Consider the following 26836-nt stretch of genomic DNA (forward strand, 5'->3'; position numbering starts at 1 on the left):
GTCCATATTTTTGTAGTGTATGATTTGCTGTATTGAAAAATGTTCTTGCCATTTTTTTATATTCTAGGATAATGGTGGATATCTTGAGGAATAATCTACATGAATTTGTTCACCTTATCAGAATTAAGGTTGTATGGAACTACTACTCAAGTGACTGATCTATCTTTTTGCTGTCATTTTCATGCAGAGGCTTTGGAAACCGTACAAAAAGCGAGGAGAAGGAATTTAATGTAGGTGATTTTTTTTTTCTAGTCTTCATACTTCATATTGTCATTGGTTCGCAACCAAGAAAAAACTTATGAATTACCCCTCCACAAAACAATTTGAACACCCTGTAAGCCATAGGAGACAGTTGAACTTTACTATCATTCTAGTAAATAAATTCTAATATATTCAAAGTATGGGAAAAAATTTATTTACTCTATTATGATATGAAGCGACTTGTTTGAGAAAAAAGGGACACTAATTATAGTACAGTAATCCCTTTTGCTGTTGTGGGTATTACATTCTAAACCCACAGCAGTAGGTGAAAAACCCTTGAATAGAAACTGTACTGTACGTTATATTAGTGGTTCATTATCTTTTTAAATGTTTATGGATTATTTCTTTATATATTTAAGCCTTTATGAAGTCTCCCAATGTTTATCAAACTTTTCTGCATTCTTAAACTTTTTAAACTCAAATTTAAATACATATTAGAAAAAAAAAATTTGCAACACTAGCCAGTGAAGAGGCCTAAACTTGATTGATGATGATGATGATAAGCTGTGAAGCATTGAACAATATATGTGATGACAATGAGGTGAATGTATATATGGTAAAGAGCATTACAGGGGCTTTGTCTAGTGGTATAGCATATTCGTCGTCATGGAGCGTAATTTCTCCTTCCACCCGAAGGAGTACTATTTCTTTTTTTATCTTGTTAGGAACAAAATGATCATCATGCCATGTAGCAACCTTTCTTCTGTGTAAGATGACTTTTTATAAATTTCCATTGTGCTCTTAATCTCATTTCAGAACTGAAATGCACTAATTGGCTGGAGGTCCTACCATCCTACATTCTCTGAATTTCTTTTGCTATTTTCGCCAGAGTTGAGAGCTGTTCTAGTGATCAGGCCAACTTGGTCTTTATCCTCATCTTCGTCCTCGGTTATTGATTTTGTCTGTTAGCTCTTCATTTATTAATGAATGAGTGGGCCTCGACCAAGTCGTTAACATTCTCAGTAGTCATATTGGTGAATCCATCTCCTAGCAATTTTACCAGCCATACTGCCTTATTTGTTGTAGCGTGGTGGATTTTGTCAGAGAATCCATATAACAGTTTATCACTTTAGGCTGCAGTTTTCTTCTAGCAGGCATTGTGTGATTTGTTTATTTTGTTTATGGCTTCTGAATGTTCTGGAGAAATGTAGCAGTTGTGTTCTGTACACAAGCCATTACTCCTTCATAGTGTTATCATCGGTCTGTAGCCATGACCATGTGTTGCAGGAACTGTGTATAGAGCTCCTTAAATTCACAAATAACACCTTGAGCAGGGAGTGGATCAGCGATGTAAGTTTTCTGTATTAAGAATGAAAACTGTATGGTCCTATCATATGACAGGTTGATCGCATGGCCTCTTCACATTGTCCATTAGGAGAATCATTTTGAAATGTCCTTTTATGACAAGATAAAAGCTTTACTTCAAGGATGAAGCACTGGTGAAACCAGGCTAATATTATTGCTTTCATTATCCATTTCTTCCAGTTGTGCATCCACTGCACTGGCAACAGGTTCTTATTTCTGTTTTGTTTTACATGAATACAAACCTTATTCGTTTAATAGGAGATAGATTGAAGTACCACTGGAACTCAACAGGTAAAACTTATAACGAGGTTTTGGTAGTAGCCATAATTACAGGCTGGTGGCGAGGAAGCCCTTCCTACCTCGCCGGTAAACTGAACAGCCATTTTGATTCCAGTCACCGACCAACACTGAAGTGCTATCGGCATCCCTTCAAACTTGGCTTATTAAATTTTTTTTTGGGATCATCTGAAGATCCACCTCCCCTCAAGCACCACCTTGAAGATCTGCCATTCCAAATTTTCTCACCTGAAGATCCGCCAACTCAGGCAAAGCTCTTTATTTAGTTTATTTTAAGGGGTGCTTTTCAGGTCTTATGCTGCAGGAAACCCTAATCTCCAGGATCTTTCGTAATTCATTTTATCATATACACTCCAAGGCCTTCAGTATTTCACACTGCATATTGCTCTTCTATTGTGAATGTCTCAAATCCGCATTACTGTCAGTGAACCCTCGCTACTTCACCGGTTCGACAATCGCAGATTCACCACTTCGCGCGGTTTTTCCATAACCCATATATATATACATATCGCGGATTTTCCGGAAAATTCGAAAATACCGCGAAATCTGAAGACCCCCAAATACGATATTTTGTTACCTGTAATTCCATTAATACTGTAATTAGTAATATCTGCTCTTACTGATTGTTCATTGTATTACATATGATATATAATTCAGCACAGAAAGAAAGAAAACACGAAAAGAGAATGTGATCATACGATAATTCAGTACGTAGTAAAATTAAATCGAACATTGAAACGCAAATCAGATGCAGTCATACCATATTAGAATGGTGTGTACTGTAATGGATGTGCTTCTTTTCCATGAATCTTTTGTATGTATACGTACGTAGTACAGTACTGCCATCCAATAATATTCTTTGTTGCAAAAATCACATTTCGAATAAGCGTACGAGAGAGAGAGAGAGAGAGAGAGAGAGAGAGGCGTAAAAATAGCGTACGTAAATTTTTACTATTATTGTTATTATTATTATTATTGTTGTTGTTAATAAAATTATTATTGTTATTATTATTATCATTATTATTATTATTATTACTGTACAGTATTATTATCATTATTTATTATTATTACGGTATTGTACTTAATCTACGTACGTTCAGTATGCGCGGGGCATCTTTTATGAGTAACCAACGCATCATAGTACTGTAAGACGGGTTGTGATTGGTTCAAGTGCTGATAGATGACGAATCAGAACTCAAGTTTTGTTATCTAGCCTGTGATTGGTGTTTTGCCCGCATCTTCTACCCGCAGCATCAAAGTTCTCGCGGGGCTGGATCGTTCACTTTCTCTTACCGTGTATCGCTGAGTAGACGTTCTTAAGTTTGTGAAGTTTAATCTGTGCTGTGTGCGACCTTTTTAAGTTGAACTTTTTGTTACAGTACTGTACGTAAATCCTACTGTAATGGCTCCCAAGCGTTCTGCTTCTCTTAAGGCTGGTAGTGAGCCTAAACGCCACCGAAGGATGATGACGATAGCTGAGAAGGTTACGCTTCTCGACATGTTAAAAGATGGTAGAAGTTACGCGGCCGCCGGCCGCCATTTTTGCATCAACGAATCCACCGTTCGCTATATCAAAAAGGACGAGGCGAACATTAGAAAGACGGCTGCAATCACCTTTAGCAGATCAGCAAAGCGAGTCGTTACAACGCGTAATAAAACGATCGTACGCATGGAAGGTGCTTTAGCTGTGTGGATTGCCGACTGCCGGAAGAAGAACATAGCGTTGGATACGAACACCATCCAAACAAAGGCTTTGAGTTTATATGAGAATTTTGCTGCAAAGGAACCTAAAGACGACGACGGCAACCATGCTGAAGATGATGATGATGCAGATGATCCTCAACCAGGGACATCCACTGATTCCCAGCCTCAGAAACGTTTTTCCGCAAGCAAAGGATGGTTCGCGAAGTTTCAGAAACGCTTCGCCCTGAAAAGCGTTTCCCTGCATGGGGAGTCTGCTTCCGCTGACACTGCCGCTGCTGAAACTTACGTGAACCAGACGTTCAAGAATATTATCGCCGAAGGTGGATACAAACCGGAACAAGTCTTTAATATGGATGAGACTGGCTTGTTTTGGAAGAGAATGCCGTCGCGAACTTTCCTGTTCAAAGAGGAAGCCAAAGCCTCTGGCTTTAAGGCATTCAAGGATCGCGTTACCCTCGTGATGTGTGGCAATGCTGCTGGATTTTTGTTAAAGCCGGGGCTTATTTATAAGTCGAAAAATCCTCGCGCTTTGAAAAATAAAAATAAGAATCTCCTTCCCGTGTACTGGATGCATAATCAAAAAGCATGGATTACGAAGATGCTGACCTCCAACTGGTTCCACCAGTGTTTTATCCCGCAAGTCAGCAAATATCTCGTAGAGAAGGGCTTGCCATTCAAGATCCTTCTCTTTATGGATAACGCTGGTGGACACGCAACTGACCTGTCGCATGAGGGCATTCAGGTTGAGTTCCTGCCACCCAACACCACGTCATTAATTCAACCGATGGACCAGGGGGTTATCAGGGCGTTCAAGGCCCTCTACACGAAGAATACCTTGGCGGACCTCGTTGCGTGTGTGGATGCTGCCCAAGATGACGAGGATGAAGATTTCAACTTGAAGGCGTACTGGCGGCAGTACACCATAGCCACGTGCCTGCAGAATATTCAGAAGGCACTTCAAGAGATGAAACCTGCAACCGTGAATGCGAGCTGGAAGAAGTTGTGGCCCGATATTGTTTACGACGACAAGGGATTTACTCCGTCGGAAATCCAACACTCTGCAATACGGAAATCTGTGCAGTTGGCTGCCATAATTGGAGGTGACGTGTTTGGCGACATGACGACTGAAGACGTCGACGAGTTGTTGGACTGCCATTCCCAGCCCCTAACTGACGCAGACCTCGAAGACCTGACGAAATCGGCAAGTGAGGAAGAGAGTGAGGGTACCCAGGAAGAGACCCAAGAAAATGTCGAAGAAACGGGCTTAACATTAGAACGGCTTGCCAAGTTCTGCAACCATATCAAGGAGGCGAAAGAAATGTTACAAGAGTGGGACGAGGATATGGTTCGCTCGATGCAATTCTCCAACAAGGTCGATGACATCATGACTCCCTACAGGATGCTCTTGGATCGAAAAAAGAAGCAGCGGCAACAACTTCCGATCACAATGTTCTTCCAGCCTCGCAAAAAAGAGCCAGTTCCTCCTGCTAGTACGCCTTCGGAAGAAATTGAAGAAGTTTCCCAGGAAGAGGTTGAAGAGGTGTCCCAGGAAAAGACACCTCCGTCTGAAGAGACGTAAAATACTATCATTGACTGCACAGTAGAACACATCATCAGCTTCATCATCATCATTTCTACTGTGCAGCAAATTCATCGCCATCACCATTCAAGTTTTTCTTCAACTTCTTTCGTGGTGAGTACAGTAACAATCTTTATTTTTTACTTTAATATTCTTACTGCCTGTTTTATAGTTTAGTAATGTACGTACTGTATGCATTAAGTTAAAGGGAAGGTTTTAAAAGTCTACATGTTGTAACCTATCATATTTTTTTTGTTTAAAATTTACATTTACGTACGTAAAACAATCTCTCTCTCTCTCTCTCTCTCTCTCTCTCTCTCTCTCTCTCTCTCTCTCTCTCTCTCTCTCTCTCTCTCTCTCTCTCTCTCTCTCGTAAATTGTTTTCCTGCTTTGCTACGTACAATACTGTATAATTTATATTTGTAAGGTAACATATTTTGTAAATGCTTTTACTGTAAATACTGTATGTACTGTATCATTATTTATCACTATCATCATGCGCGTTAAATGCCTTGTTTGTTCTGAGCGTGGTTGTTTACTGAGCGTACACGCCGTCGTTTCAGGCGGCGTCATAAAGAAAAAGATTTCATTTGGAAGTCCTAAGAAAAATACGTAAACTAAAACATTGGTAATAAAAAAATCAACATACAGTACTGTGTAATCAATATAATCGATGCAAAAACTAACCTATACATATATGTGTACACTAAATGAGTTTGTTTCTTCATTATGATCAGAGATGAACGTAAACAAAACATTGGTTGCCATTTTTTATCGTGCTTTTTAGGTGTTTAGGAAACGCATTATATAAAATCGCCTTTAATATTTGTGCCTGTTTTAGTTTAGGGTGCTGTAGTACATGCATTAAGTGTTCTGTACATTAAAGGGTGGTTTGTTAACAGTACTACGTACAAGGGAAGGTTTTAAAAGTCCGAATATACATGTTAAATAAATAGGTAAATATGATGTCACTACTTCACGGATTTTCACCTATCGCGCCCGCGTCTGGAACCTATCTACCGCGATAAACGAGGGTTCACTGTATTGTCAAATCCACATTATCGAAGCACTGCGTAAACAAGACAGTCTTCAGTTTCCTCCTCAAAGCCTTAATATCTTCAGTCTTTCGGATGTCTAGTTGTAGCACATTGTAAAGTCTTGTGGCTACATATTTGAAAACTCTAGAATATACAGTAGACATATATTTTTGTTCCAATAATATGAAAACATCTAACTACTGTATTCTTGTGATGGTTAATATTAATTAAACTATTAAATTATAAAATGAAAGTCTTATATTGAAACGTACATTTAAACCTAAAATGCGGACTCATTACCTGTACAAAGGTATTGTGTGTGTAGTGATATGTTCATCCATCCATATACCAAAGGCACTTCCCCCAATTTTGGGGGGTAGCCGACATCAACAAGAACAAAACAAAAAAGGGGACCTCTACTCTCTATGTTCCTCCAGCCTAACCAGGGACTCAGCCGAGTTCAGCTGGTACTGCTAGGGTGCCACAGCCCAACCTCCCACATTTCCACCACAGATGAAGCTTCATACTGCTGAGTCCCCTACTGCTTCTACCTCCGCGGTCATCTAAGGCACCGGAGGAAGCAGCAGGGCCTACCGGAACTGCGTCACAATCGCTCGCCATTCATTCCTATTTCTAGCACGCTCTCTTGCCTCTCTCACATCTATCCTCCTATCACCCAGAGCTTTCTTCACACCATCCATCCACCCAAACCTTGGCCTTCCTCTTGTACTTCTCCCATCAACTCTTGCATTCATCACCTTCTTTAGCAGACAGCCATTCTCCATTCTCTCAACATGGCCAAACTACCTCAACACATTCATATCCACTCTAGCCGCTAACTCATTTCGTACACCCGTTCTCACCCTCACCACCTCGTTCCTGACCCTATCTACTCGAGATACACCAGCCATACTCCTCAGACACTTCATCTCAAACACATTCAATTTCTGTCTCTCCATCACTTTCATTCCCCACAACTCCGATCCATACATCACAGTTGGTACAATCACTTTCTCATATAGAACTCTCTTTACATTCATGCCTAACCCTCTATTTTTTACTACTCCCTTAACTGCCCCCAACACTTTGCAACCTTCATTCACTCTCTGACGTACATCTGCTTCCACTCCACCATTTGCTGCAACAACAGACCCCAAGTACTTACACTGATCCACCTCCTCAAGTAACTCTCCATTCAACATGACATTCAACCTTGCACCACCTTCCCTTCTCGTACATCTCATAACCTTACTCTTACCCACATTAACTCTCAACTTCCTTCTCTCACACACCCTTCCAAATTCTGTCATTAGTCGGTCAAGCTTCTCTTCTGTGTCTGCTACCAGTACAGTATCATCCGCAAACAACAACTGATTAACCTCCCATTCATGATCATTCTCGTCTACCATTTTTAATCCTCGTCCAAGCACTCGAGCATTCACCTCTCTCACCACTCCATCAACATACAAGTTAAACAACCACGGCGACATCACACATCCCTGTCTCAGCCCCACTCTCACCGGAAACCAATCGCTCACTTCATTTCCTATTCTAACACATGCTTTACTACCTTTGTAGAAACTTTTCACTGCTTTCAACAACCTTCTACCAACTCCATATAACCTCATCACATTCCACATTGCTTCCCTATCAACTATATCATATGCTTTCTCCAGATCCATAAACGCAACATACACCTCCTTACCTTTTGCTAAATATTTCTCGCATATCTGCCTAACTGTAAAAATCTGATTCATACAACCCCTACCTCTTCTAAAACCCCCCTGTACTTCCCAGATTGCATTCTCTGTTTTATCATTAATCCTATTAATCAGTACTCTACCATACACTTTTCCAACTACACTCAACAAACTAATACCTCTTGAATTACAACACTCATGCACATCTCCCTTACCCTTATATAGTGGTACAGTACATGCACAGACCCAATCTACTGGTACCATTGACAACACAAAACACACATTAAACAATCTCACCAACCATTCAATTACAGTCACACCATCCATACCAGATGCTTTTCCTACTCTCGTTTCATCTAGTGCTCTCCTCACTTCCTCTATTGTAATCTCTCTCTCATTCTCATCTCCCATCACTGGCACCTCAACACCTGGAACAGCAATAATCTCTGCCTCCCTATCATCCTCAACATTCAGCAAACTTTCAAAATATTCTGCCCACCTTTTCCTTGCCTCCTCTCCTTTTAACAACCTTCCATTTCCATCTTTCACTTTCTCTTCAATTCTTGTGCTGGCCTTTCTTACTCTCTTCACTTCTTTCCAAAACTACTTCTTATTCTCTTCATATGACTGACCCAGTCCCTGACCCCACCTCAGGTCAGCTGCCCTCTTTGCCTCACGTACCTTGCGCTTTACTTCCACCTTTTTCTCTCTATATTTTTCATACTTCTCTATACTATTACTCTGCAGCCATTCTTCAAAAGCCCTCTTTTTCTCTTCCACTTTTACCTTCACTCCTTCATTCCACCATTCACTGCCCTTCCTCATGCTGCCTCCAACAACCTTCTTGCCACATACATCACTTGCAATCCCAACAAAATTTTCTTTTGCTAACTTCCACTCCTCCTCTAAATTACCAGTTTCTCTTACTCTCACCTCGTCATATGCCATTTTCAACCTTTCCTGATATTTACTTTTTACCCCAGGTTTTATTAGCTCTTCAACCCTCACTAGCTCCCTTTTACATCCACCTACTCTATTCCCCCACTCTTTTGCTACAACCAATTTTCCTTCCACCAAAAAATGATCAGACATACCGTTAGCCATACCCCTAAACATGTGCACGTCTTTCAATCTTCCAAACATTCTTTTAGTTATCAACACATAATCCATTAATGCCCTTTCTACTACTCTTCCATTTGCCACTCTTACCCATGTATACTTATTTTTATCTTTCTTCTTAAAAAAGCTAGCACTTATTACCATCTCTTGTTCAACACACATATCTACCAGTCTCTCACCACTCTCATTTTCACCTGGTACGCCATACTTCCCAATGACACCTTCTACCTCTCCAGCACCCACTCTAGCATTTAAGTCACCCATAACAACTACATAATTCCTTCTACCCAGTCCTTCTACACACCTAGTTAATTCATTCCAAAACTCATTCCGCTCTTCTTCACTTTTCTCACTACCTGGCCCATACGCACTGACAAACGCCCAACATTCCCTACCCAACCTAACCCTTACCCACATTAACCTAGATGATATCTCCTTCCATTCCACTACTTTACCTGTCATCCATTCACTCAGCAATAAAGCCACACCTTCTCTCGCTCTTCCCCTTTCAATCCCAGACACTCTACCAGACATTTCACCAAACATCAGGTTCATATGTTCATATAACTTACTAAAAGCCTTTTTTAAGAAATTGCCATGCCATATGAATTTCTGCAGGTAAGAGTTTTAACAGGTCTCTTGTAGCATAATTCATGGCTTTCTATGGTAAACCTAGGAGCGCCTAACGTTACTTAATTTGCTTGGAAGTATGAAGCACATATTTCCCCTCAAGATAAGTTCTTTTGACGTTTTGCATTTTTCTCGTTCATGCTAAGAGATGCATGACATGAACCCACCTCTGCGTTCACAGTCTAGAATGGGCAAAAATGATCCAGTCCTTATACTTGTTGTTTATTTAATTTTGATTGTCAAATACACACACATTGCTAGTCAAGGACCACCTGAAAATCTGCCACCCTAAACTGGTTCACCTGAAGATCCGCTACCCTGAGCAAATCGGGTGGTGGATCTTCAGGTGAATTTTTTTTTAACTTTTTTTCAGTGTGCGTGCGCTTGCTAATGCCAAAGACAGACATGTGAACCTTCCCTCCCACTGACAGGTGTATTTCTTTTCCCTTGGGCTCATCCTTGAGGTTGAAGAAATTGGTTATACCTCTTCGTTCAACATCCAGTACTCTGTCCCCAACAACATAGTGGTCCTCCTTTAGGACACACTCGCCAATGGGGAAAGATTTTATGTCGTGAGATTTCCTCCTGTCAACTGAGATTTCCTTATGTCTACCGAACGCACAAGTTGATTATGTGCACACTATCTATGATAGGTGTACTCATTTGAAATATTTGCTTTGGCCCACAGTGATCTAGCATGCTAGTGATACTTGCTGTAGTATTCCTTTCCCGGACGGACAGAGGATATATAATGCAAGCGCGCGAAGGCTGCGGACCATGAACTTACTACCCCAGTACGATTGGCTATTCATGACTTTAAGCACACTTGATCTCCAGTGAAGGGATCTGAGTCAGAGGAGGACTTTAAAGGTTCAGAAACCTGGAGCTTTACCTGATCATAGTGTGATTCAGGGGTCTCAATCTACGGAGCATCAGATCTTTTCTGTATTGTTGCGCCCAGAGTGTTAGCAATATGACTCTTGCAGGGATTCACAACTAGAAGCTTTTTCACTAGATCCCATTCTCAAATGCACAGACAATCCAGAGTGATGCTGGTGTACAGTATTTCTTATTCTGATGACTACAGTCTGTCACTAATCGAGTTTGTCTTGAGACTGTTGTTTAGAAAGGCTGACTCTTTGGAGCATTTTTCCTCCAGATGATTACTTTCTATTCCAGTCTCTTGAAGGTGTTGCTCATATAAGAGTGACAGAAGACACTAGTTCACTGTATTGGATGGAATCGAAGTAGAGGGAAAGCAAATTCAGACAGCAGCTAAGAGATCCTCTGGCCCAAGGTTCTCTCATAGAGGTAGGGGTTCTGTAGTGAAGGGAGAAATTTTACCATGTAGATCTTATAATTCCTTGGATAAGCAAAACCTAGACAAATTTTTTATTTACGACCCTCTTCAGGTACAAACAAGATGAATACAGTATGATTCCTCTCAAGATAGGAGTAAACCCTCCTGAGGTTATGACTCTCCAGATTCAGGTGGACTGGTGCTTCAAGTGGTTGGTTCAAATGTTACCAAATCTGAGATGGTTGAGTGAGTCGGCCTGGCCTTGATCAGAAGGGTCAATGGTCTTGTCAAAGCCCTAGATCTATGATTAAAGGCAGGTCAGCTGCCATGCTCCCCAAATTTTGAGATGACGAACTCCCTTGGTGCAAACAAGCCAAAGAGACATTTGACAGGGACAAATGCAGGTTTCAGCTTATGAAGACTCCCTAATGGCAGGCTGGTCTTTCAAGACTCTGCCCCAGCCTTTTTGAGGCAGAAGCGTTGTGTAACGCAGGACTCTCATCCCTCTCCCTTGGCTCTGCATCCAGCTGTCGTTACCCTGGCTTTGTTTGTGTCGGCTGAAAGGCTGGCAGCTCGGCACATCAATATTACAGCTTTGGAGGCCTTAAACATGGAGGCCACAGCAATGTGTACCCTTGAGGTGGCATCCTGGTTTGACCACTGGTCAGGTGCAGCGAGATATTCGGCCTCTAATGCAGACCTCTTGGACACAGAAAAGAAGCAGCTGTTCAAGGACTTTGCTTAGTCTGGGGCAAAAATAGTAGAATTTTTCAAGCAGCTAACCAGTGGGCCAGTTGGATTTTAAAGAAATAAGATGTGGTGGCCTCCAAATTCACAAGGCAAGTGGATCAGATGGAGGTATTGGACCTGGAAATTTATTACATAAGGACCTCCTCTGTTACTTGGAGCAGGAAGAGATGACAGCTGGTGAGTAGAGAAAATTGAATCATGATTTGCTTATTCACCAAGCGGTGCTGTTTAAGAGGCCACATCTCCCTTGAGCATTCATTCAAGGTTATCCATTCCTCCTAGACAATCTTCTAGACCAGCTTTTAGGGAGAGGTAGGCAATGCTATCGGTCATGCTAGGGCTAGCAGTTCCTCCACTTAGCCACCATTAGTTTGGAGATGCCGGGCATAAAAATGAATGAGGTGGAAATTTCATGGGGCAGAGCGTAGGACTGTGGAATTGCTTCTTTTCGTTACTGCCTCCTGTTCACCAGCATTCCCCCCTCCTCTCATTCCAGCTCAGAGGACGTGGCAATTTTTATCACCCAGGAATAAATAAATACCTTGCTCTGCATTCATAGGTGCAGACTATACTGCTATTGGGAGCATTGGAATAAGTCCAGGACAGCTGCTTCTGCTGTCTTATTTTGATCAAGAAGGGCTCAGGGTTGGAGACCCGTAATAGACCTCTTAGCCCTGAATAGGATCATCCATCAAATTCAATTCAGGATGGAAATTCCAAGCACGGTCAGACAAGCAGTATCAAGATGCATACGGTACTTTCAAATCCCCATATATCGTTCAATTAAGTATCTACGTTCTTTCCTTCGGAGCTTCCCCTGTTGCACAGGCTGCTCAGTTGGGTCCACTTGCAGAGGTTCCACAACTCTGTGGATCCCTAACACTTCACAGGTGGAGGTTATCCAACACTTCTTCAGAGCAAGAGGCTTTTTGAATGAGACTGCATGAGACATTGCGATACCTCAGGGAATTCTCCACTAACGCGTATCAAGCGAAGTAGGCAATTTTCTTTGGTTGGTGCTGTCAAAGGAATACTTCTCATGGAGCCTCTATTCCACTAATAGCAGACGTTTTAACTTGCTTATGAAATGAAAGACCCCTCTCAGTGTCGGCGGTAAAAGGGTATATATCCTCTTTGTTGGTATTATCTGCACTTCCCATGAGTATGGAATAAACCTGTTCTGCCCGTGAAATGTGACCTCCAATTTTTGATATTACCAAGGTGTTGTGGTCTTTGAACAGAGCTCAATACAAATTTGTTGAGGTGAACCTCAAGATAGAGACCTTACCCTGAAAACTTTTCCTGCATGCCTTTGCTTCAATGAAGTAGATAGGCGAATTACACGGACTCATGTATTTTTTCTTTCATTCTGAGCACTGGTAACAGGTCTTTTTATCTTTTGTTCCTAACGAAGTCTATCCTTGAATCCAGGTTTTCATCCTTTGCAGTCTACCTTTGAATCCAGGTTTTCATCCTTTGCAGTGTCTTTACTTGAAGAAACTGATGATCCTGACGAGTTACTTTTGTGTCCTGTAAGGACTCTGACACTACCTTAAAAGAACCCAGGCTGCCAGACCCAGGTTACAGAACCTGTTTGTAAGCACAGGTAGAGTTAAGCTGCCAAAAATATGGGAGAGATTTGAGACTTTTGGAAATACAATTGTCGGACCACCTTTACTAGACACTAATTGCGGAATATACTTAAAGGTCTTAAGACATGTTTTCACTTGGACCTGTGATTACTGTTCAGGAAGTGGTGTAGTGATCCTAACTCCTTTACCGGGCCAAAAGTATCATGTGTAAGTTAGCGGTTACAACGTAATTCTAAGTAGTGTGTGTGTCTAGCCTTGTCCTCTATTTTTCTCATCCCCTGGGGTATAGTTGTGGGAATCTTATGTAGTTGGATGGACATAGATACGGGTAAGCTTCCCCTTTAGTTAGTAGATTTTCTATTGGTGTTAAATAGAAATGTTGATTCCACCATCCTTATGAGCAGGAGGGTGAATATGAAAGACGGGGTGTGGCTTTATTGCTGTTTGAATGGATGACAGGTAAAGTAGTGGAATAGTAGGAGGTATCATCTAGGTTAATGTGTGTAAGGAGTGGGTTGGCTAGGGAATGTTGGGCTTTTGTTAGTGTGTATGGGCCAGGTTGTGAGAAAAGTGATAAAGAGCAGAATGAATTAAGTAGCTGTCTAGAAGGACTGGATGGAAGGAAATATGTAGTTTTAATGGGTGACCTAAATTCCAGAGTGGTTACTGGAGAGGTAGAAGGTGTCATTGGGAAGTATGGCGTACCAGATAAAAATGATTGGCGAGAGACTGGTAGATATGTGTTGAACAAAAGCTGGTGATAAGTTGTAGTTTTTTCAAAAAGATATTAAGTATACAAGGGAAAGTGGTAGAAAGGGCACTAATGGATTGTGTTGATAACAAGAAAGATGTTTGGAAGATTGAAAGATGTGCAAATGTTTAGGGTTTGGCTAATGATATGTCTGATAATTTTTTGGTTGAAGGAAAATTAGTTGTAGCAAGAGTTGGTAGATATTGAAGGGGATGTAAAAGGGAGGAAGTGAAGGTTGAAGAGTTGAGAAAACCGGAGGTAAAAAGTGAATATCAAGTAGGGTTGGAAACAGCATATGATAGGGTGAAAGTGAGAGAAACTGGTGATCTAGAGAAGTAGAAATTAGTAATAGAAAATTTTGTTGGGATTGCAAGTGATGTGTGGGGCAAGATGATATTAGGAGACAGCATAAGGCAGGGTAGTGAATGGTGGAATGAAGGAGCAAAGATGAAAGTGGAAGAGAATAGAGGGCATTTGAAGAATGGATTCAGAGTTATAGTGTAGAGAAATATGAAAAATATGGAGAAAAATGTTGAAGTAAAATGTAAGGTAGCTGAAGCAAAGCGGGCAGCTGACTAGAGGTGGGGTCAGGGATTGAGTTGTTTGTATTTAGAGAATAAGTATTGTAGTAGTTTTGGAAAGAGGTGAAAAGAGTAAGGAAGGGTAGATCGAGAAATGAAGACAGTGAAAGATGAAAATGGAAGGCTGTTGAAAGGAGAGGAGGCAAGGAAGAGGTGGGCTGAATATTTTGAAAGTTTCCTGAATGTTGATGATAATAGGGAAGCAGATATAATTGCTGTTGGTGTTGAAGTGCCAGTGATGGGAGATGAGAATGATAAAGATTACTAGAGAGGAAGGGTAGCGAGCACTAGATAAAACGAGAGCAGAAAAAAAACCTGTTGTGGATGATGTGAGGGCTCAGATGTTAAAAGAGGCAGTGTGACTACTTGAATAGTTGGTGAGATTGTTTGACATATTGTTTTATGTTGTCAGTGGTACCAGTGAATTGGGTGTGTGGGAGATGTGCATGATTGTTGTAATTCAAGGGGTATTAGTTTGTTGTGTAGTTGGAAAAGTGTAAGGTAGTGTTAATTAATAGAGTTAAGGATAAAACAGACGATGCAATCTTAGAAGTACAGGGTGGTTTAGAAGAGATAGGGGATATATAAATCAGATTTTTACAGTCAGGCAGATATGCGAGAAATATTTAGCAAAAGGTAAGTTGGTGTATGTTGCATTTATGGATCTGGAGAAAGCTTATGATAGGGTTGATAGGGAAGGTAGGTGGAATGGGATGAGGTTATATGGAATTGCAAACAGTAGAGAGTTTACACATAGGCAGTAAAGTGTGTTTTAGGATAGGAAATGAAGTGAGAGTGGACCTAAGACACGGATGTGCGAAGTCACCATGGTTGTTCAGTTTTTGTTGATGGAGCTGTAAGAGAGGTGAATGCTTGACTGCTTGGTCGAGGATTAAAACTGTTAGATGAGAGTGATCATGAATGGGAGGGGAATCAGTTTTTGTTTAGTGGATGATACTGTATTAGTTGCAGACTCAAGAGGAGAATCTGGGTCGATTAGTGATAGAATTTGGGAGGGTGTGTTGAGAGAAGGTGTTATTGTGGGTAAGAGTAAGGTTATGAGATGCATGAGAAGGAAGGATAGTACTAGGTTGAATGTCATGTTGAATAGAGTGTTACTTGAAGTAGATCAGTATAAGTACTTGGGGTCTGTTGTTGTTGCTGCAAGTGATGGTGTGGAAGCAGGTGTACATCAGTGAGTGAATGAAAGATGTAAAATGTTGGGGCAGTGAAAGGAGTGGTAAAGAATAGAGACTTAGGGATGAATGTATAGAGATTTCTATATAATAGTGATTCTACCAACTATGATGTATGGATCGGAGTTGTGGGGAATGATGGTGAAGAGACAGATTGTTGGAAGTGTCTGAGGAGTATGGCTGATGTACAGTATCTTGATTAGATAGTGTTAAGAACGAAGTAGTGACAGTGAGAACAGGTGTAAGAAATTAGTTAACAGGAGAGTGGTTATAAATGCGAGTTAGTTTGGCCATGTATAGAGAGAATGGAAAAAGTCTCTGCTGACAAAGGTTGTGAATGCAGGAGTTGATGGGAGGACAAGAGGAATGCCAAGGTTTGGGTGGATGGATGGAGTGAAGAAAGCTCTAGGTGATAGGAGGATAGATGAGAGAGGCAGAAGAATGTGCTACTTTCTCTGGTCATCACCCTGGTGAATCCTAAGGTAACGGAGGTAGGGGACTTGGTATATGAAGCTTTGTTTGTGGTGGATAACAGGGGAGGGTAGGCTGTGGCATCCTAGCAATGCCAACCAAACTCAGCTGAATCCCTCCTCAGGTTGGGGGGGAGTGGAGAGAAGAAAAGTTCCCATTTGTTCTATTTTTTATGCCGGCTACCCCCCAAAAATTTGGGGAAGTGTCTTAGTAGATAGATATACTTTTATTGAAATACCTTACGGTAAAGGTAGTAAGAATTGTCATGCTATGTTCATTATTTTATGAAAAGTTTTTTTCAAATAAAAATCCTGATTTATTTCAACTATACAGTACAGTACTGTGATTACATTGATATTGAGTCTGAACTAGGAAATGGCATTGTCTTGAAACTATTATATTGTATGTGAGGGGAAAAATAAGAATTTTACCTTTCCATGAATCTTGCCTTCAAATCTTAAGATATTGATTTAAAAAAGCAAGCTTATACATTAGAAAAAAAAAGTAGGTAAGCAAATAAATATTGATTGTAATCCTCCTCCTCTAGGACCAACTACCATGGTATTACTCCCCCCCTCTTTGACTGAGAAACGAATTACTTTAATCCTGAAGCTCAACCTACTGTTGTAATTCCATTAGTCTATATACTGGCAAAATCAGCTATCATTAAGTCAAAGAGCTGACAAATCGGTTGCTTTTTGTCATTTTAGTTTATCTTGTATCCATTCTCTCTCTCTCTCTCTCTCTCTCTCTCTCTCTCTCTCTCTCTCTCTCTCTCTCTCTCTCTCCCCAAAAAAAAAGAAATACATAAAGGACAGTTGCATTTAATCCAGATTATTGCAGGTGTTATGGATCAGATTCCATTTAAAAAATTAATTGCTTGTAATTCTAATTATTTTCTTATTAGTATCCAAACAATATATTCCAATACAGGTATTAAAAAGAGAATTTTCAGATTCCATCTTGCATAATAAAATAGTCCTCTATTTTTAATATGGAATGATACCAATTCTAGGTACTGTAGTAGAATTGATATATAAACTGTATATTTTTTTACTATGGTGGTGTCGAAGGTTGCTACTAATACATTCATGCAATAGAGCAAACTCTTGTAATTTATTTGACAGAACACACCATTTTCATCTATTTTGCATAAATTTGAAATTGGGTATACTGTGTTTTCTTTATAGTATCGTGCAAAATATTGGAATGTATAAAAAAAAAAGTATATATGCAAAATTAAAGTAGTGTTTCCTAATGACCAGTTCTATAGCATTTTCCTATGAAATTGGTAGAATTGGAGATGGAAGGAAATTAGACATGGATTTTTCCTTTTTAATTTCCAAAAATCTCTTCCAATTTTGGAATTTGTGGTGTCAATTTTCGAGAAAATTCCTGATGTAAACAAATGTGTTGAAATTAATTTCCTACTTTTTCAGTCTGTAACTCTTCTCCATAAGATGCATTGTTTTTAAGAGGAAAAAAAGATATGAAAAATATACCCTCTTGAAAGTTTAAAAGTGGGTATTCCAGTTTTAGGATATGGAATTTGTCCCACTTTGGAGACAGTGTTACCATCTATACTATTGCCTTTTTTTTTTCTCCATAATAACCTTATCTCACCTATATCCTATGGACTATAGGGGAAGTAAAGGGAAGGTGGCCAATGGGCAGCTAGTCAGATACTAAAGGTTATTACTGTACAAGGTTGAAGGGTCTGGGTTTATAGTGTTCAGTATAGTCTTTAATCTACCTTGGTAGCAGTGCTGTTTTTTCCTTGCACATAGCCAAAAAGCCCTTAGAATAGTTTTATGGCCTGTCCTTTAATTATCATGTTTTTGTAACTACTGTGCAATGTAGTTGGTGTTTAACTGCTAGTGTTGGCAATTAATTTTCAGTAATCTGATTGGATATGGTTACTTATATCATTTGTTGAAACCAAAGTTCTGGTGTAGAAATAAATATTCTCTAAAGGTTAAATAGATTGTCTTTTAATTTTTTATATTTCCTCGGGACAGATGACTGCTGCTGATGGTGAAAATCATGAGTAAGGAGAAATTAGGAAAAACTTGAATATCCTTATAAAGATGCTCACTGTTTAAGTACTCATGAAGTGTTTAATGGAAATTCTTAGGAGGTAAGTTTTTGTGCTTGTTAAAGTGTGGCTTCTATGAAGGTTTGTTTTATTAGATTGTCAGAATTATGTGCCATCTCTTTAAGTACAGTAATGTAATCAGTTATGAAGGTTGAACAGAGTACTTAAGTTTGGCCCATTTATTTAAATATTTTATCGGACCATAAGGGTTTAAAGCTGATTGTTTCTAAATTTAATTTCTTCATGTCTTTAATTTTTGCTTTTTAATTGAATTTTAAGCTCAGGGGCAACTCATAAATCTAAGAGATGTAATGAACTTTTGGATGAAATATATAAAGAAACCATTAACTTTCCATTAAAGAAATTTGTCCATATGAGAGAAATTCCAGATTATTTTGATTTAGTATTTTCAGTACTTTATGTCAAAGATTTTTTTTTAAAGCTACTTTTCTCTTCTGAATTCAGTTTGGGTATGGAATTGAAGACCTTAACCCAAACAAGATTCAAGGTGTTTCCCACATTATTTTTTTTTTTGTCAAAGGGCAAATCAATTAATATAAAACCAATTAATACCTGGGACCCTGAGTTATATATAAAGTACCGTACATGTTTTCCAGGTGCTTCCATATAAAGTATATCTGTTTTCCAGGTGCTTCCATATAAAGTATATCTGTTTTCCAGGTGCTTCCATATAAAGTATATCTGTTTTCCAGGTGCTTCCATATAAAGTATATCTGTTTTCCAGGTGCTTCCATATAAAGTATATCTGTTTTCCAGGTGCTTCCATATAAAGTATATCTGTTTTCCAGGTGCTTCCATATAAAGTGTATCTGTTTTCCAGGTGCTTCCATATAAAGTGTATCTGTTTTCCAGGTGCTTCCATATAAAGTATATCTGTTTTCCAGGTGCTTCCATATAAAGTATATCTGTTTTCCAGGTGCTTCCATATAAAGTATATCTGTTTTCCAGGTGCTTCCATATAAAGTATATCTGTTTTCCAGGTGCTTCCATATAAAGTGTATCTGTTTTCCAGGTGCTTCCATATAAAGTATATCTGTTTTCCAGGTGCTTCCATATAAAGTACCATTTGCTTTATGTAAAGTACATCGGTTTTCCACTTGCTTCCATATAAAATGTTTTACAATTGCTTCACATCGGTTTTCCACTTGCTTTTTCATTGTTGCTTTGGTTTCATCCTTTTTCCATCCATTGTTGATTTGGTTTACCCAAGGATGAAAATTTCTTGCTACGAAACGGTTTTAAATTTTGTGTTCATCCCTTCCTTCCCTTATGACTGGTTAGAGGTTTACTTTTCATGTATTTTCTGAGGAATTTGCTTCATTGGTTTGATTTTCCCCAGCTATTTGACACTAGCATTGGGGCAGCTGCTGTGAATGAGTCTAGCAAGTGCATCTAGTGTTAATACGTATTTTCTAGAATTTTAAAAGTTCTTGTGATAGACTTTTTACCTAAGTTTCATTTGGCAAATTTGGATAAATTTTGTAAATGGTGATTCTGCCAAAATTTTGCTAGTATGCCTCTAAAGGCTACAATGTGTACTTGTGTCTTTTTTTAGGCTGTTTCACGATTCACAGTGACTTTGTGATTTATTTTTTCAATGGTAGATCCTTCTAAGCAGGACTTATTTTTCCAAGTTAGATTATGAATAGCAGACTCTTAAACAGGGCCTGGTTATTTTTTTTTTATTTTGCTGATCCATAATAGTTATGATTTAGTTTTTCAAAGGCAGACCCTGAATTTGGTTTTTAGTATTTTTTTTTTTCTATTGAAAGTATACAAAAAGTTTTGTTACCAATTGCTTCCGTCAAGTATGTTACAAAGGTAAAGGTAATTTGTACAAGACAGTCATGCTGCATTATTCTTTGGTTTGGAAGGTTCTGTCAGCTAGTTTTAGCATCTTGCACCAAAGATATGAGAGATGAGAATATAGTAAGACTTAATTACGGTACAGTATGCAAGTGGCTTAAATTTGCTGGACTATTTTAGTGATTAGATAATGCTTTATTGAGCTGTTTTGGTGAGCAACCTTTTAAGTTCAATTATACACCTGTTTTTAACAAGTGAGGACTCTTGTTTTTGGCCTAAGTTTCATTGCATTGCTCAAATAAGTGAGATCTAATCTTTGCAAGGTTGAGAGAACTTATAGCCATTTCATTATGAAATTTTGCTCAATCCAGGTTGTTGGAGTTGAAGATTCTGATATTTTGTTTTAGCTTCAATTCTGTAACTTTTGTGGTAAATGCCAGTCTTGATGGTAATTTTGAATTGTCATACATATTGGTGTAGGCCTTCAAGTTTCTTGTTTATTTAGTGAGCTATTTGACTTAAAACTTTTGGGTAACAATCCAGAGATGCTCTTTGCAAAATAATGTCACTTTTTCATTCATTGACATTATAGTTTCCTTGTCAATCCCCCTAGTTTATGTACGGTAGAAAAACTGAAGTACTAAGAGCATCAAAGTAAGAGTATGTTAAATTGTTTGCCATGCACATGAAATATTCACCTAAATATATAGGGAAAATGGAAGGAAAATACATGAAAATATTCACTTAAATATATAGGGAAATGGAAGGAAAATACTAGGATAATAAAGATCTATTGAAGTAAATTTAAAATTATTTTTTACCCATGATTTTTTTTTTTTTTTTTTTGCAGATTATGGTTTTTACCAACTTTTTTTCTTTGCCAGTTATGGATAGCAAAGAGAATAGAGAAAAAATATAAGGGGAAAATTGGCTGACAAAACTTTATTTGGCAGTAATGAAAGGAGTTGAAGCAGACAACTGTTGTGAGCAAATAACCTAAAGCCACATGAAGCAGGCACTCATTACCGTTAATAGCGAAGAATTTCATCTTCCTCAGTAAGTTATGCTAGTGGGTTGAATTTGCTGGACCTTTTTTAGTGATTAGATGATGCTTTGGCGAGCAACCTTTTATTTAAGTTCAAATATACACCTGTTTTCAAGAAGTGGTAAGAGGACTGTTATTGGGCTAGGCTAAGTTTCATGGCATTAATTAAATGAGAGAGATCCACTTTTTGATAGGGCAAGAGAACATAATAGATTGGAACTCTATATATTATAGCCATTTTCATTATGCAATTTTGCTCACTCCAGTTTTTTTTATGAAGATTTGGATGTGTTGTTGTTGCTAAAATTCTTTTAAAGTTAGGGTGGTAAAATGCCAGCTTTAATGGTAATCTGGAATTGTCATAATTGGTTTGGAATGGGCTTTAAGCTTTATTTAGATTTGACTTGCATCTTTTGAGTAACCAGGCCAGTAACAAGGCCAGATGCTCGTTTGTTTGTCATGTACTAAGCTCATCAAAGAAAAAGCATGTCAAATTGTGTGCCATGCACATGAAAATACGAGGACTTAGATGATTAGAAGTAAATTAAAAGCATTTTACTAAAGGTTTTTTTTTTTTCTTTTCATATTGTGGAAAGGAGAGAACAATTATCTCAATTTGGCAGCAAGGAAAAGTAGTTGTAGGAGATAACTGAGCACTAAACTCAGTACAGCAGACAATTACCATCTTTTGCAGTATTAAACAGGCTGTTTAAATAATTTGCTAAAGGAAAAGTTCCAAGAAAATTCCAACATTTGAAAGTTGTTTATTAGGAAAATAAAATATATAGTAAAAGGAAAGTTTATTTTTCTTACATACATTTGTTCACATTTTATGAGTATAGGCTAAACTTGTTTCACTTATTATTTGTAACTTACTTAATTGGAATAATGGCTGTAAAGAGGAAAATGTAGAAATATTATGGTTTTTCTCTCTAATCATTTTTGTTCTCTTCTCCTCCTCTACAGCAATATATATAATGTTTACTGCTACAATTTATGTTGTATGCCACCTTTTCTCTACATTTTAAACTTGTAATGATCTCTTAAAATCTCTCTGCAGCAATCTTATAGTTATGTGTTCTCTTCTTTACAGCAATCTTAGTTGGGTTCTCTTCGTGACTACAGCAATCTCAGTTGGGTTCTCTTCTTGACTACAGCAATCTCAGTTGGGTTCTCTTCTCTCAGCACCAATCTCAGTTGGGCTCTCTTCTCTCCGCACCAATCTCAGTTGGGTTCTCTTCTCTCCGCACCAATCTCAGTTGGGTTCTCTTCTCTCCGCACCAATCTCAGTTGGGTTCTCTTCTCTCTGCACCAATCTCAGATGGGTTCTCTTCTCTCTGCACCAATCTCAGATGGGTTCTCTTCTCTCTGCACCAATCTCAGATGGGTTCTCTTCTCTCTGCACCAATCTCAGATGGGTTCTCTTCTCCGCACCAATCTCAAATGGGTTCTCTTCTCTCCCCACCAATCTCGGATGGGTTCTCTTCTCTCCCCACCAATCTCAGTTGGGTTCTCTTCTCTCCGCACCAATCTCTGTTGGGTTCTCTTCTCTCCGCACCAATCTCTGTTGGGTTCTCTTCTCTCCGCAGCATTCTCTGTTATGTTCTCTTTCTCTACAGCAATCCTAGTTGTGTTCTTTCTCCCTCTCCCCAAACATTTTGTGGTCTTCCATTTTCTCTGTTCAGCAGACTTTATAAATTCCTGTTTATTTTTTATTTTTCTCTCCTAGTAAGTACATCTGAGGTAAAAAGGAAATAATTTTAGTAATGGAGTAAATAAATTTAAAAAAAGTTTTATAAGCAGATTATAGCTGCATTAAAAATTTAACCGAGCAGTTTTATATAGCTTGCATTTATTGTCAAAGTATGTTTAAGATTATGGTAAATTTCCTCTTGTTTAATTTATGAATAAATCGGCAGTACTGTAATTGAATTTTAAGGCCACTTACACAGGTTTGGTAGAATGTTTAAATTATATCGCATCATTTAAGACAATATTCTGAATCCTTTTGTCTATAATTAACTATTTAAAAAAAAATTAAGAAATTTAACATTTCCCCATCTACCTTGTGCACCTTGAAGGCTATGCTACTCCATTAGAGGTTACGTACGCAATGTAATTTCCTAGTAAGTTTAACAGCAAACCAATCTAAAAACACCCGACATATTCATCAAAAACGGTAGAAACTATTATTGATGAGTATAGGTAACTTTACCAACTTATTCCGAGGCATAGGTAGAAACATGGGGGAAACCAAAGTTAGCAAGTCAGAAAGCAAAGCCTGATATGCTGGAGGGAATGGGCCACCTTTGAGAAAATCTTTCACTTCAGTTTTATGCATTTAAAGATACTGTATTAAGGTTTTATATAATTTTAAATTATACTGTACTCAACTTGTTTTCCAACCCTACTTTGGATCCCCAGGAGTTATATTTTCATGCTAATTTCTAATTTGAATTTGACTGCTAGTTTTATCCAATCTATTTTTTTTAAATTGGTCCCAATAAAATGTAGCAAGAGAAAATGGACAAGGTACTGTACAGACTAATGCCAAGTAAGATTAATTTTGGTAACCTTAAGCTAATAGTGTTCAACAGACTTGAGAGATTAGGACCTCTCATCTTAAATAATTAAAATTGGATTGAAAATTTAAATAAGTGGGAATAATATATCAATTAAGTAATTCTTTGGGGTTAAGACTACTTGAATGTTCGAACTAGTATGGAACAAAAACCAAGCATAAAACGAGCTGTTACACTGTCTAGTAGACCTCTCAAGCTTTCTGTTAAGTCGATCTTAATTAAAATTAAATTACGCAACTAACTTTGGCTCTGAAGCAAGATTGTTCCTATTCCCAGTATAGTCTCATACTGCCATGGCAAGCAGCAAGATTAAGAAAACTACCGAAACATTACAATTTGAAAGAAATGGAAGGGGAACCCAAATTACATTAATCTTCAACAAAGATTGGTATAATTCAGTACAATTCAAAGAGTACCATACCACTCTTAACATTGATTACAACACCACCCATGTATAAAGTTTTGGGATGAAGGCACAAAATTGACAGCTAGATGGCTGTGAAACATTGACAGTACTGTATCCTATTGGTTCTTGCCAACTGTGAAGTGTTTGCCAGTTTTAGGTTCTTACACAAGCTTATTTTTGCTCCACATTTCTCAAATCTAGGATAATAGTTGCTCCAGTGTGTAGGCTACTGGTAACCTAGCCTGACTGGTCAATAACCTAAGTAACTTTAATAAAATTTATTCAATTTCCAAAAATTTACATTACTTAAAGGGGATCTTTGCTGTTCATCACCAGATTTTGAGTTTTTTATTATGTTCAAGGCTTTGTTAGGTTTTATGAGCATTGAAAGAGAAAGTTTTAACCATTCTTACTTTCAAGACATTCAATGTGTGATATCAGGCATTAGTTAGGATTCATAATCTTTTGCTGCAAAAACATTTGTCTTTTGTAAATGCCATATTTTGCAAACTAATTGTCCCTCATTTACAGTTTCTGAATACATATATTGCAAGTTTTCTCCAAATGTCTATCTATACATGTCACAGTATATTTACTTTAGATTGATCTGAACCCTGAGGAACTTTTGCAAACAACCATTTGAGATATTCTTTTATTTACTAAATATACAGTCATTTTACCCTTTTACAAGACAATACATAAAACTTAAAATCAGACAAGATAATTAAGTTTCAACCCAATATACTCATACCAAGCAGTTCCCACTAATGATTTTCATGAGCAAAACTGTTAAACCTATGGACAAGATAGTATGCTAGCACTTTGATACAAAAACATTCATTAATATTTCACTTTCAGAATGAATTACCTAAGAAGAATGCTTACATTACAAATGCAATTTATGAAGCTTCAATTAATTTAGGATAAGAATTTTTCTTAAAGCTGACATGTCCCTCTGGAATCATACTAATTAAAGTTTGTTAGCTTGAATATTTCCAGCCTGAGCTAATCTTATATTGCACTAACTGAAAAACTGCAGAAAATACTTAACCAGAGGCAATATTTATAAAAATCAAGTAGACACAAATTTCATCTGAACACTTTAACAATTGAAATTGCAAATTAAATAGCATTAAGTTGAAAATTAAGCCTAGCATTTCTGGCATAAAAGTTAAATTACCTAACAACTTATCACATACTAGCAAAAGTTAAACTTTCCAGTATAAAGTTCATGGGAGTGAAAGCTAGTAAGAAACAGTAAAATTGTCTATCAAAATCAGAACACTGATGGCCTTGTGTTTAATGCAATGAGTTACAACTTTTGATAGGGAAATTTGCAGAGTAATCATGTCAATGTAGCAACTGATCACAATCTTTACAAGTGCTTTGACAATTATAAAAAAATTAACAAGAAAAAAACAATTGCATACAAAAGTTCACCTATACTCTTAACACTTAAAATTTACATTTTGTTTAAAAAACCACCCTTTATTCGGTTCTAAACTTATGTGCCTACATTGAAAAATTTCCAAATATAAACTGATTAATTTCAACCATGTTAACTAGCAGATGAATAACTATCAATATGTACTAGTATGATCAAATATAAAATATTTAAATATTTACTGAAATTTTCAGTGCCATCCAGAAGTTTCGCTATTCAAGCCAAATTCCTCACTTCTACACTCGTTGAAGTTGGTTATGCCCATACTAAACTTAAATTCTACTTACAGGACAAACTTGAAAATTTAAAACTTAACTATGCCAACTAGATTAACAACCAGACCACAGTCTACCAGAATACACATTCTAGTTCACCTGCCTACCTGATCCAAGTCAATTCCTTACTATCAGGAACTAAAACTTATAAAAAAAGAATTAATGATCACTATTACAAGCTTGCTCCTTAAACCTGCCTGTAGTCTGACTTACCCATCCTAAATTTCTAGTAGCCTAGTAACGTTCTAGCTGCAAATGGGTATAACATTTTTGTTAATGAACTAGTCAGATGAGCAAAAATTCTGTGACATGTCAAAGCAAAGTCCTAAAAATATAAAAGGAAAACTGTCATAAAAAAAGTAATGTAAATTTACCTTTTAAAGACATTTGGCAAAAACATTCAGTATATAAATTCAGAAATACCTTTGAAATCAAAATCAAAGTAAACATTTTATAATCACGCGATTATTACAAGTAATGTTCAAGATAGCTTTTTGTCTGAGATGGAGTCAATTTACACCCATGTTCACTTCAAGAAATTACTTTTTCCTTTGGAATAAAGAAAATTGACTAAAAATTTCATGTTATCAGTCCAATCAGTGCAAGATTTAATGGATTTTTTTTTATATAGATAGCCTATTATCTTCTTACCAAATGACTTATAAAAATTTTGAGGACCTAATACAAAAATTAAATATGGCAAGTCATCGGTTACATGGTTAGCCATTTTAAACTTTATAATTGCCAAATAAATTAAAACTTACAAATAGCATAACCACAAAACTTATTTGAAAGCATTCTTGACCAAAATTTTCATTGCAACAAAGAAACTAACCCTCCTGCAGTGACATTGCATGGAAAGTAAAATACTTCAGGTATAAATGGCTTT

At 37.8% G+C, this 26836-nt stretch overlaps 1 protein-coding gene and 1 long non-coding RNA gene across 2 annotated transcripts in view; both read left to right on the forward strand.

Moving 5' to 3' along the window:
- Positions 1-26836, forward strand: part of LOC137656834 (peptidylprolyl isomerase domain and WD repeat-containing protein 1-like) — a 387155-nt gene that overhangs the window by 117704 nt on the left and 242615 nt on the right. The window lies entirely within an intron of this gene.
- On the forward strand, positions 207-21245 carry LOC137656111 (uncharacterized). The gene is made up of 3 exons (XR_011046943.1): positions 207-230; positions 18292-18410; positions 21046-21245. It is a non-coding gene; the product is annotated as an uncharacterized lncRNA (long non-coding RNA).

This window comes from Palaemon carinicauda, chromosome 17, assembly GCF_036898095.1.
Source record: "Palaemon carinicauda isolate YSFRI2023 chromosome 17, ASM3689809v2, whole genome shotgun sequence".
NCBI lineage: Eukaryota > Metazoa > Arthropoda > Malacostraca > Decapoda > Palaemonidae > Palaemon > Palaemon carinicauda.